The 12,765-nt window shown below is 41.2% G+C and overlaps 2 protein-coding genes across 3 annotated transcripts in view; both read right to left on the bottom strand.

Annotated features, from left to right (window-relative positions):
- The window catches only part of SMC2 (structural maintenance of chromosomes 2), a 51,003-nt gene extending 50,634 nt beyond the window's left edge, over positions 1-369 (bottom strand). Inside the window, exon 1 of one of the 2 annotated variants that reach the window (XM_081524499.1) lies at positions 36-369. The gene's annotated coding sequence lies outside the window, so the exon portion shown is untranslated. The remainder of the gene's footprint in view (positions 1-35) is intronic. The other variant, XM_081524510.1, reaches the window with a different exon arrangement.
- Positions 370-600: 231 nt separating this feature from the next.
- Positions 601-12,765, bottom strand: part of LOC145519852 (uncharacterized) — a 669,571-nt gene continuing 657,406 nt past the window's right edge. The window contains exons 11-13 of the transcript XR_014063971.1: positions 12,539-12,642; positions 4,353-4,439; positions 601-2,396 (exon numbers count right to left, since the gene is read on the bottom strand). The gene's annotated coding sequence lies outside the window, so the exon portion shown is untranslated. The remainder of the gene's footprint in view (positions 2,397-4,352; positions 4,440-12,538; positions 12,643-12,765) is intronic.

Raw genomic sequence — 12,765 nt, 5'->3', positions numbered from 1 at the left:
GAAGGTAGTGGCTCAGGAAAAGCGACGGGTCCGACCTGAGGACTACAGGAGCTGGAGGCAAATGTTGAGCTCGGTATCCGGCACACCTCGGGCAGCCCCGCACCTCAGCCTGGGGGCCTCGCGCTCGCCGGCCCCGCCCTGCCTCAGTCCGGGTCTGGCCGCCATCGCGCCCCGGAAGCCCGGCCTCCTCGCTGGCTCAGCGCGACTCAGTGGAGCAGGCCCCTGTGGTCTCCGAGTACCGGAGGCAGGATGGCTTCGTGTCGGTCTCCTAGTTCTGCCTCAGAATCCCCCTGGGCTGGGCCAGGGTCCTCTAAGTGGAAGCTGCATCTTGTTGCGGCTGGGGCGGCGCCGAACGAACTTCTGAGGACTGTGGATCGCGTTCTGGCTCCGCCCCTCGCCGGCAAAGGACCCTGGCGGGCTCGGGTTTCCTGTCCCAAAGGGCCGATAAGGCTGTCACCAGAGTTGTGCAGCGCCCGCGGGAGAAGTTGAGTGGGGCTGATAGTAGGTGTTGGTCGAATAGGAGTTCCCCTCGTTTCTCTGAAAAGCTGTGGAATGATAAGCAATGGCAGAACTAACATTTCAGAGAATTTTAGGGGGAACACCTTATAACAGTTGATATTTATTGATTTCGGGTGCTAGGTTGCGTTTCAGGCGCTTTTTAAAATCTTAGCAACCCTATGAAATCCGTGTTATTGTTCTCATTTTACAAATGAGCAAACTGAGTCACTGGTTAAGCAACTTATTCCAAGTAGTAAGCGGCGAAGCTGAGGTTTGTTTCCATGCAGTCTTGCTCCAGAGCTAGTATGTTTACCTCTCTTCATGTACAGACTCCAGTGCTAGTAATAACAGATGCTGTTATCAGTGTGTATTTTTCTTAAAAAAAAAAAAAAAAAAACGACCAGTTTACGCACAGTTAAGCATGTTGATACTAATGAGTTAGGAAGGACATAGCTTCATAGTGCTCTATGGTGCGTTCCCTAGGTGATGTATAAAAGAGATGATGCGGCCAGCATACTATTTTAGGTTGTATATTTAAAGTGCTTTCTTTGCCTCAATTGACTTTGCAGTATTGGACACCAGTCACGCTACCAAGAATGGGCCATTGATTTGAAAATCTTTTCTACTTGGGAGAATTAAAAGTTTTGGGGCGGGTTTCTGTTTGTATAAGAAAAACTATTTACTCTCATCTCACCCACTTAGGTAAGTCAGTCATTACAGGCCTAACATCATTTAGTCAAGCAGTTTTCTTTGTCTTGTTGCTATTTCATAGTGGTTCAGATAGTAAAGAATGTGCCTGCAAGGCTGGAGACCAGGGTTAGATCCCTGGATTGGGAATGGCTGCCCACTCCAGTATTCTTGCCTGGGAAATCTCATGGACAGAGCCTGGCAGGCTACAGTCCATGGGGTTGCAAAGAGTGGGACACTACTGAGTGACTAACACTTAGCTTTGTCTATAGTGATTCCTTCATCCCCTATACTCCACAGCTCTTCACTTGTATTGATTCTCTTCAGTATTAAATACACTTATTTTCAACTATGTCCTCCTCATTTCATCTCTTTGAGAATGAACAATTTTAATTTGCCAACAGACCCTATGTGGATTTTATCAAGTTGTGAAATAAATAGTTCTTTGGGGTGAAAATCTAAGACAGACATTGTTAGCTTTTGCACTATTTTAATAAATTAATAACCAGCTGATATTATTTAAGTCAAATGGATGAAAAAATACATGCAAATACACTTTTGCTGTATAAGGACTTCTGGGTAGTTATAAAAATAGACACATCTAACTACTTCCACTAAAAGTAATTATTATAGTGAAAATTGCCTATAAAAGGAGAAGTCTACAGCAGTTTTAGTGTTAGAGCATATCCGAAGCACTAAGGAGTTACAGTGAGTACAGATGAACTTAAGGACATCTCTAATGGCTTAGTTAAAACTGGCCCCTGAGATCGCCATAGAGAAGTGGAGAACACCACGGCATGCAGCCACTAAAACTCTAATGTGGAGAGATTAGGAATGGAAGTAAAGATAGACTATAGGGTTGTTGTTCAGTTGCTAAATAGTGTCAAACTCTTTGCAGTCCCATGGACTGCAGTACACCAGGCTTCCTTGTCCTTCCAAACCCAGAGTTTGTTCAAACTCAAGTCTATGGAGTATAGGGTAGATATACTATAAATAGGGCACTGTTCTTGTTTCATCACCGTGAATCAAAAGCATTTGAATACTTCCCTGTGATCCTGTGGTTAAGAATCTGCCTGTCAATGCAGGGGACACAGGTTTGGTCCCTGGTCCTGGAAGATTCCTCATGCCACAGGGAGACAAATCCCATGCATCACAACTACTGAGCCCATGTGCCGCAACTCCTGAAGCCTGCACACAGTAGACCTTGTGCCCTGCAACAAGAGAAGCCGCCGCAATGAGAAGCCTGTGCATCACAACTAGGGAGTAGCCCGCACTCACTGCAACTAGAGAAGGCTGGCATGCAGCAACAAAGACCCAGCACAACCAAAAATAAATTGATTAATTTTTTTTAAAAAGCTTTTGAAAGCTTGAGCACTGGTGAGCAGGTGGAGTCTTTGTCCTTATGTAGAAGGTAGTAGTACCAGCAAGGACACATAAATAAAACAGGACCTAGGAAAAAGATTTGATCTTCTCTTCCAGGGCATTGGTAGGGACCCACTTCCCCAAGCTTTGCTTTTCTAATATTGGAGTCCTACAAAATATGTGGAACTGAGTTAATCCTCTTTTCACTGGAATTTAGGACAGAAGGAAAAAAAAAAAAGAATTTTACTTTCATTGCAGAAATAAGGAAAGTTTGGTTCATTTTGTTGAGAGATTAATTTGGGGTTCAGTGGGAAGAACTGAAGTTGATATTGCAAAATTGTATTGAGTAGCAGCACATTTTAAATACACCAAATAAAACCAATCTGGAAAACTTGGAAAGAATGCCAGCTGAGCATAATATAAAATGAGGACTAGAAAAGGAGGTGATTATATTCTTTCACGTAGACACATTTATTTTCATTTCAATGACAATATTGTTTTCAGTGGGCTTCCCAGGTGGTGCTAGTGGTAAAGAATCCACTTGCCAATGCAGGAGACAGGAGAAATGCGAGTTCAATCCTTGAGTTGGGAAGATCCTCTGGAGTAACAGGCGGCAACCCACTCCAGTATTCTCACTTGGAAAATACCATGGACAGAGGAGCCTGGCATGCTACAGTCCATGGGGCCGCAAAGAGGCAGATGCAACTGAGCACACTGTTTTCAGTACTACACGTTCTGTTTGGTTCCTTGTGAAATCTGCTTATATTTTCCTTATGATTTCTATTATTTTGCCTCCTTAGTCAAGTTAAATATCTTTATCTTCTTTTTTAGGTACTTCTACTATTTCAGGCTTTTGAGTTCCTAACTGCAACAGTTGCTGACTCTTACTCATAGTGATTTGTTTCCTCCTGTGGTGCTGTTCTTGGATGGGGTTGTTTGGTTTATGGGAGTCTCTTATGCCCTGAGTTGTGAAAGGATCCCTTCAGAGCACTTACACATTTGTTTCTGCCAGGGTTCTTTGGCTCTTAAAGATCTGGGAACATTTGTAAATGATTGTTTCTCAGTTGTGGTTCCTGAATTATACAGATATCATAAATTCATGTCTGTTGCAGGTCTGTGGTTTTAATTTATCACAAGTAGCTTTTGTTTTAATCCCCTCTCCAAAGCTCCAAACAAAAAACAAACCTTCTTCCCTCTTCCAGAGGCTAGTACGTGGAGCGTTTCCAATCGCAATGACTGGCAGATCTTTAAGGCTGAGGTTTCAGATAAGGGCCTGGTCCCAGCTCCTTGGCTCACTGAAGCTCAAGGGCTACTGCTTGTGTCTCAGAACCCAGCCACTGGCTCCTGAGCCCTATGGTTGTTGTTTAGTCATTCAGTTGTGTCTGACTTTTGAGACCCCATAGATTGTACCCACCAGGCTCCTCTGGCTATAGGATTTCCCAGGCAAGAAAACTGGAGTGGGTTGCCATTCCCTTCTCCAGGGGATCTTCCCAACCCAGGGATCGAACCCACACCTCTTGTGTCTCCTGCATTGGAAAATGATTTTTTTACCACTGAGCCACAGGGAGAGCCACATGGGAAGCCCCCTGAGCCCTAGAGCCAAGTATAAAATAAATGTTGGAAGCCTGCCTCTCAGTGCCTGTTCTTTACATTTTCAGTTTGTTTCTGGCACTTTGAATTTTCTGGTTTTTGTTACTGTGCATGGGATATGGTTTATATGACAATAGTTATATTTTACCCAGTAGTTCTATGACTTTATGAAGAGAATTTCAGTCAACCAGGTTAGAGGAGGCCCTTCCACTTACTTTTCATGAAGCACATCAGTGATCTTTGTTTTGCTCCTGCTGAACCTTGCTTTCAGATTTTCAATTCCACATTCAAATGACCTTTTCCTAAAAAACAGAGAAAGATGTCTAGTGTCAGCTCTTAAGAAAATATTTTCATGCACTACTCATAAAATCCAGTCTCTTGGTACTTATTTCATATTTGTTCTTTCAATGTTTCCTGTTCTCCTTGGCTTTTATCACTTCCACACTGGTTACCAGCCAAAGCTACTCATCTCATTGCTCCTCTGCTTTGCCACAGCCCTTCCTTTATGGGGAGGATTATTCACTCCCCTTTCTCAAATATCGTTCTCATTTCATCGTTCTCCCTTTCACAATGGTCCCTTATTACTTTTTCCTTCAAGTCCACACACATCTGCTTGACCTTCTTTCAGTTGGTTTCCTTTTATTACCAGCTCGGTTCTTACTAGATATCACTCTTAGATATTTTCCACAAGATCTGCCCCTTCAGTAATCAGCGCTTTCTCTCTCTGTTACATTATTCAAATTCCTACTTAAATTTCTACCTCAGCAATACTTATTAGCCACCAGTCTCTGCTCTCTAAATGTCCTACAAAATATATGTTTCTATATCAGAAATTTGACATCTCTTTATAAACTCTTGGTAAAAATTGCCTATAGAATTAATTCTTTAAGATGGCATGCCTGGCCTTTTGTAATTTATTATCCATCTACTTTCCTAGGACTCATATCCTGCAGCTTCTTCCTTAGATTACCTTGTCATTTGTTGTTCACTACTATAAACCAAGCACCAACCAATGACAAAAGTGTCTGACAACTTTTAAAATGAATAGATGAATTCAATAGGCATTACAGAACGCCTACCTTATTCTAAGAATCTACTATGTTCTGGAATACAAAGATGGGTAAGATGTGGGCCTGTCCCCAGGGAGTCCATAGTTGAATAGGGATGACATGCATAAAGAAATTAACCAGAGGAAGAGTGAAAGGCATTATAAAAGATAGATTGCATTAGCAAGGACACGGAAGATAAACATAGTGTAAGAGGCAAGAAGTAGCAAGATTTAGTGTAGGATAAGCCAGATTATGGAACATTTTATGTGCCATCTTGAAAAACTTGTTATCAGTTTTGACGTATTGATGTTCTCGTCTACATCTTTACGTCTTTGCACATGCTGAACTTATCCCCTCTCCATATCTACTCCCATGTGTATTTCTACTTATATTTGAAACCCTGAATTTGATCCATTTCTGGGAGAATTATTTGCAGATTCTTATGTAATCCCTTAACCCTTTATCTAGACTTGACTTCTAACCTATATTCCTACTGTGACATACCTTCTGACATTCCTTAGCACCTAGCACAATATTGGTTGAATATGAATAAATTTAGGAGATTCATTTGCTGCTTTCTGATTAAGGTAAGGGAAAAGAATAGATTTAAAAAGTCAAAGGACTTGGAAAATATTGAAGTATACAACATAATCCATAAACTATTCAGTATTATAAGATTCAATAAGTTAATGGTGGTGATTATTTCATTAATTTGACACTGAGAAATTTTTTACACCAGCTAGCAGTGTTCTATTTGTGTAATACCACCAGCAACCACCTATTTCAAATGCTAAAATAAGATGCTGCTTAAGTGCTACACTCACTATGCCAGCAAATTTGGAAAACTAGGCAGTGGCCATAGGACTGGAAAAAGTCAGGTTTCATTCCAATTCCTAAGAAGGGTAACATCAAAGAATATTCAGATTACCCCACAATTGCATTCATTTCACATGCTAGGAAGGTGATTCTCAAAATCCTTCAAGCTAGGCCTCAATAGTACATGAACTGAGAACTTCCAGATGTACAAGCTGGATTTAGAAATAGAGGAACCAGAGATCAAATTGCTAAAATCCATTGGATCATAGAAAAAGCAAGAGAATTCCAGAAAAACATCTATTTCTTCTAAAGCCTATGACTGTGTTCAATTCAGTTCAGTTTAGTCACTCAGTTGTGTCCAACTCTTTGCGACCGCATGAACCGCAGCATGCCAGGCTTCCCTGTCCATCACCAACTCCCGGAGTTTACCCAAACTCATGTCCATTGAGTTGGTGATGCCATCTAACCATCTCATCCTCTGTCGTCCCCTTCTCCTCCTGCCTTCAATCTTTCCCAACTTCAGAATCTTTTCAAATGAGTCAGCTCTTTGCATCAGGTGGGCAAAATATTGGAGTTTCAGCTTCAACATCAGTCCTTCCAATGAACACCCGGGACTGATCTCCTTGAGGATGGGCTGGTTGGATCTCCTTGCAGTTCAAGGGACTCTCAAGAGTCTTCTCCAACACCACAGTTCAAAAGCATTAATTATTCAGCACTCAGCTTTCTTTATAGTCCAACTCTTACATCCATACATGACTACTGGAAAAACCATAGCCTTGACTACACAGACCTTTATTGACAAAGTAATGTCTCTGCTTTTTAATATGCTGTCTAGGTTGGTCATAACTTGCCTTCCAAGGAGTAAGCATCTTTTAATTTCATGGCTGTAACCACCATCTGCAGTGATTTTGGAGCCCCAAAAAATAGTCAGCCACTGTTTCCACTGTTTCCCCATCTATTTCCCATCAAGTGATGGGACCAGATGCCATGATCTTAGTTTTCTGAATGTTGAGCTTTAAGCCAACTTTTTCACTCTCCTCTTTCACTTTCATCAAGAGGCTCTTTAGTTCTTCTTCACTTTCTGCCACAAGGGTGGTGTCATCTGCATATCTGAGGTTATTGATATTTCTCCCAGCAATCTTGATTCCAGCTTGTGCTTCATCCAGCCCGGCATTTCTCATGATGTACTCTGCATATAAGTTAAATAAGCAGGGTGACAATATATAGCCTTGACATACTCCTTTTTCTATTTGGAACCAGTCCGTTGTTCCATATCCAGTTCTAACTGTTGTTTCCTGACCTGCATACAGGTTTTACCAGACCACCTGACCTGCTTCCTGAGAAACCTGTATACAGGTCAGGAAGCAAAAGTTAGAACTGGACATGGAACAGCAGACTGGTTCCAAATAGGAAAAGGTATATGTCAAGGCTATATATTGTCACTCTATTTATTTAGCTTATATGCAGAGTACATCATGCGAAATGCCAGACTGGATGAAGCACAAGCTGGAATCAAGATTGCCAGGAGAAATATCAATAACCTCAAATATGCAGATGACACCTCCCTAATGGCAGAAAGTGAAGAACTAAAGAGCCTCTTGATGAAAGTGAAAGAGGAAATTGAAAAAGCTGGCTTAAAACTCAACATTCAAAAAACTAAGATCATGGCATCTGGCCCCATCACTTCATGGCAAATAGATGGGGAGAAAATGTAAACAGTGGCAGATTTTATTTTCCTGGGCTCCAAAATCATTGCAGATGGTGAAGGTAGCCATGAAATTAAAAGACACTTGCTCCTTGGAAGAAAAGTTATGACCAACCTAGACAGCATATTATAAAGCAGAGATATCACTTTGCCTACAAAGGTCTGTACAGTCAAAGCTATAGTTTTTCCAGTAGTCATGTACAGATGTAAGAGTTAGACCATAATGAAGGCTGAGCACCACAGAACTGATGCTTTCAAACTGTGGTGCTGGAGAAGACTCTTGAGGGTCCCTTGAACATCAAGGAGATCAAACAAGTCAATCTTAAAAGAAAACAATCCTGAATATTCATTGGAAGGACTGATGCTGAGCTCCAGTACTTTGGTCACCTGATTTGAAGAGCAGGCTCATTGGGAAAGACGCTGATGCTGGGAAAGATTGAGGGCAGGAGGAAAAGGGGATGATAGAGGATGAGATGGTTGGATGGCATCACTGATTCAATGGACATGAGTATGAGCAACCTCCGGGAGGTAGTGAAGAATAGGGAAGCCTGGTGTGCTGCAGTCCATGGGGTCACAAAGAGTTGGATACAACTGATCAACTGAACAACAACTGCAACCAGTGGCCACTGTGACGTTCATAAGGAATCTGCCATGGAATGAGCATTAACAGCTGCTGGCTTCTCAGAGCTCCTAGCCATATAGTTTTCCCTGTCCTTGTTCTTTTGACCTGTAAAATAAAAACAAGCTTCTACTAATGCTGGAATAGCTGAAGATTCAGGTTGAAAGAATACAGTTCAGATATAACCACATCCCTAGCTTCTGTCTGGTTATAATCACACTCTTCCTTCCCACTCCTTTATTATACACACAGACTTATGTTACATGATGTTCTATTTATTCATTTATATAGTTGTCTCTCCCCGCTGTGAGCACCATGATGTCAGTGGTCTTGCCTTATCAGGGTCTGTAAACCTCGCCTCCAGTGCAGTTCTTGACACAGAGTTGTGCTCTGTAAATGTTTATCAAATGCATGAACTATTACATGAACATGTAAAGATTATTAAGGTGGTTGTTTTTTCTAAATCAGAGAAGAGTCATTCTCTGCTTTTCAGATTTTTCAAATGAATGTTGGTGGTTGTTTTATTGTTATTTTTGCCCTTAAATTCCTAGAGATTTGTGTCATACTCAAACACTAACACGCGCAGAAACTTAGGAATTACCTTGATTACTCTCTTTTCCTTTTCTCACTCCCACCTTGTTTCCAGACACTGACTTCCACCCCACTTCTGTTGCACATCCGGTATATGGCAGATCGGAAATCCCTGGTTTATTACCTTTCAGTCTCCACCCTTCCTCTACTCCATTTTCCTCAAATCAGACTCATTCTCATAAGGGTGGGATCTTGCCCTTGGGCTCCTAAGGGACTACAGACCAGGGCAGTGTAACATCAATATATTGTAAGAGTTTGAGGGCATTTCCCTTCAAAACATCAGCATTTATGGGACATTCACAGTAGAGTTCAGGGGGTCTTCAGCAATCCAGATCAAGTTCTATTTATCTCCTTTGTCACTGGACAAGGAAGACCATGTCACCAAGTCTTTTCTGCCATTTCAACATCTCCTCTCCCAATCTGTGGGTAGTTGCTTGAAAAAAAGTCATAATATACTTATGTTATGTTACTTCATGTTATTCAACAATTCCATATTATTATCATCTCTGTTTTATAGATAAAGAAGCTGGATCATAGAACTAAAGATTAGAGTAGCACTGGGACTAAAGTCCATCCAGTTATTCAGCAAATGCTTGAGCACTCACAATATCAGTGAGCAGTACAGCAAGAATTTCTGCCTATGGAGCTTATACCATGGTGGCTATCAGTTCTTATTTTATTGATTGTAAAGCGTAACTTTTTACAACACTCTTATTCTGCCTTGGTGGTAGCTATCAGTCTCAATGCCTCAAATAATTGTCCTTTCCATGAGACTACTGAAGCCCTCAAGTCATAGAAACCCCAGCTGGCCTATTTCATCAGATGCTTGGGCATTCTCAGTCAGGCTTGGACTTACAGTGGGTACTCAGGTTTAGGTCAAGAACAAAAGCTGAAACATTTTAAACACTGCTCACAGGGAATGAATTCTTAGGGAAGTAGCAATGTTCCACTAGGAGTAAATGCTGTAACAGGCTAAAGGGTGGACTTGTAAATGTTCATTAAAGTAGTTTGGATTTAGCATAGGTAGAAGTTTTGAGCAGGTGCAACAGGAAGAACTGCTCCTGTTAGGGTTGGTTGGTGGCATCTTCTTTTTGTACAAAGAAATGTTGCCAGCAATTCTTCTTGGAAGACTAATTTAGAATAATCTTTATTTTGTATATTTTTTAATAGTTAATGAGATCTAGGAGTGTAATAACCTGGTGAGAATTTGTCTGCAAATGGCAATCAAATTAGTCTTAGTCATGAAACTCATAAATAAGCTATAATTCAGCATTTTATATCTACAGGAATTAAAATGGGGGTCATGCTGTTTAAGAGGATAAGAGAATTTAACTATATACTGGGGAATTTAGAGCAGATTTATGATGAAGATATATCCTAACTGGAAGCTTAATTGTGATTTAAATTACAGGTCAAGCTGTGCAATGTGTTTTCTTTTTAGGGGAAAATCTTTGGGGAGATAAAGTGTGCTTGTTTAAAGAAGAAGCAGAAAGTAAATGAAAAAGCAGATTGCATTTTCTGTTTTTCTCTTAAAATTTCAAGCTGCTGTAAGTCGAATCACTCCTGAGTTCTTGATGATGGCTGTTGTGAAATTTCTTTGTTTAACTTTCTTTGTGTTATTCTTGCCCTCTATTCCAGAGCAGTTATTTTACTTGACAGTAACAAAAAGATGTAGCCAGCATATCTGCCAGAAAACTAATATGGAAACCAGAGATAAGGTATTCTCAACTCTTCTAGAATTGTGACATCCTATCATTTTAGGCTGCCTCATAAAATCAGCAGCTTCTACACATAGAAGGGCCCTTGAAGAATTATAACCACATATTTTTCAAATGGGGAAATTAAGGCTTCTAATTATTTTCTTAAATTTACTCTTTATCTCAAATAAGTCTATTGAAATAAAATATATGTATGGATGACTTCAAAATATAAAGAAATTGCTTTCTGGTGAAATAAAAATTCAAACAGATTATCAGAGGTTGCCTATGTAGCAGAGATCTTTACTTGGAAAATAACAGACTCTTACAGCCCAGACCTTTATTTTCTGACATTTCCTTCTCCCTCCAAGAAATATTTCAGTAAGTAACAGTACAACCACCATGCAGGATTCAGTTGTGAATGGGGATGGAGTCTGGGGTGGGCAATGGTGACAAAAAGCCAGAGAGGGAATGGGAATGATCTGTTCTCCTTTTAAGGCTCTGAAAGAAGGTCAAGTCAAGAATGGAATATTTAAACAATCCTTGACTGGAATGTCAAGAATAATACTGGAGAAATGATACAACGTGGTGAAAAGAAAGGAGACTCTAGCTTACAAGACACAACGTGGGTCACGAAGATCCTCTGAGACTCACAGGTGTAATGTCCTCTGTGCCAGAAAAAACACATGGCACTAGAGTGGAGTGTCCCATTGGAATTCCTCCTCTTATTCCCCCTGCCCCACCATCTTCCACCTTAGTTTCTCTATGCCTTGTTTGAGAAGCAACCTCAGTCCTTCTCTTAAAGGACCTTTTCCTCATACGAGGCAAATATGTAACATAGGATTGGTGCAGGTGCCCAGGGAGTCCACAAAAAGAAAAAAATCATGGCTGGGAACATAATCAAGAGGTACATCCTTAGCAGATTTTCCTAGATAGTATTTGAGCTGAGTCCTTAAGGAAAAATATGCCTTTGACAGGTGGAGATAGGGAATCAGCAGTCCAAGTGTAGAAGATTACCTGATACAGCCTTCCAGTAAGTTTACTAGAAATTTATACTCCTCTTATAATGGGTGCTGAACCACACTACGCAGAATCCCCCTTTGGGACCAAGGCATGAGATCCTCCAGTTTCCAGGACAGCTGGTTGCAGATGGCTCACAGCTGAGCCTCTTCCATAGCACGGCTCTCCATGGAAGGAAGCTGCCCGGCTGAAGTTAATCTCCCATTCAGTGCTGGGCCATATCCAGTGACTGGTTGGTGCAGGGACACAAAAGCCTCGTTGCTTCAACCGGGATAACTGTAAAGGGCCATCTCAACAGCTTCTCAGGCCATCAGCTGAAGCCTTGTGACTGCACCACGGTGTGGCTTTTCCCTCTGGCCGATTCTGTTTTCTGTACTAGGGCACAGGTGTTCTGGACGGCGCTCCCAAATAAACTTTCTACACACAAATCTCTGTTTCAGTCTACTCTTTGGGGAACCCACCTAAGATAATACCAGGTAAAATTTGAAATACTATAGGCTATTTTAGGGGAATTCCCTGGTGGCTCAGAAGGTAAAGAATCTGCCTGCAATGTAGGAGACCTGGATTCAATCCCTGGGTCAGGAAGAAACTCTGGAGAAGCGAATGTCTACCCAGTCCGGTATTCTTGCCTGAAGAATCCCATGGACAGAGGAGCCTGGTGGGCTACAGCCCATGGGGTTGCAAAGAGTTGCACATGACTGAGCAATTAACACACACACACATATACCAGCTATTTTAACAGAATCTAATGTAGAGCTTGGAAAGCCTGAAGTGTACGTATGATTCAGTCATTAGAAGTGCTGATTCATGGTCTCTATGGTAACAAGTTGACATCTCAAGTTAAGTGCTGAATTACTAAACCAATTTATATTCCACTAACAACTGGAAAGGAGAGAAATCATACCTGAGCTATGGTCCTTCTGTTCTCAGATTTTGCCAAACCCATCAATAGGTTCTGGTCACCAAGTATTAGGGACTCTATCAGAAGGGCTATATCAGGAAGTTACACTGTAGGAAAAAAGAAAAAAATTACCAAGTGCCTTAAAAGCGACAATGGTTTATTTATTGTTCATGCTATACATCCATTGCAGAGGCAGGAGACATTTCTGCTTTTCATAGTAAGGAAGCAGC

The sequence above is a fragment of the Giraffa tippelskirchi genome, chromosome 1 (assembly GCF_054371585.1).
Source record: "Giraffa tippelskirchi isolate mGirTip1 chromosome 1, T2T-mGirTip1v1.2.pri, whole genome shotgun sequence".
NCBI classification, from domain to species: Eukaryota; Metazoa; Chordata; class Mammalia; order Artiodactyla; family Giraffidae; genus Giraffa; species Giraffa tippelskirchi.
Note: the sequence above shows the minus strand (reverse complement) of the source record. Positions and strands in the feature narration are given on the sequence as shown.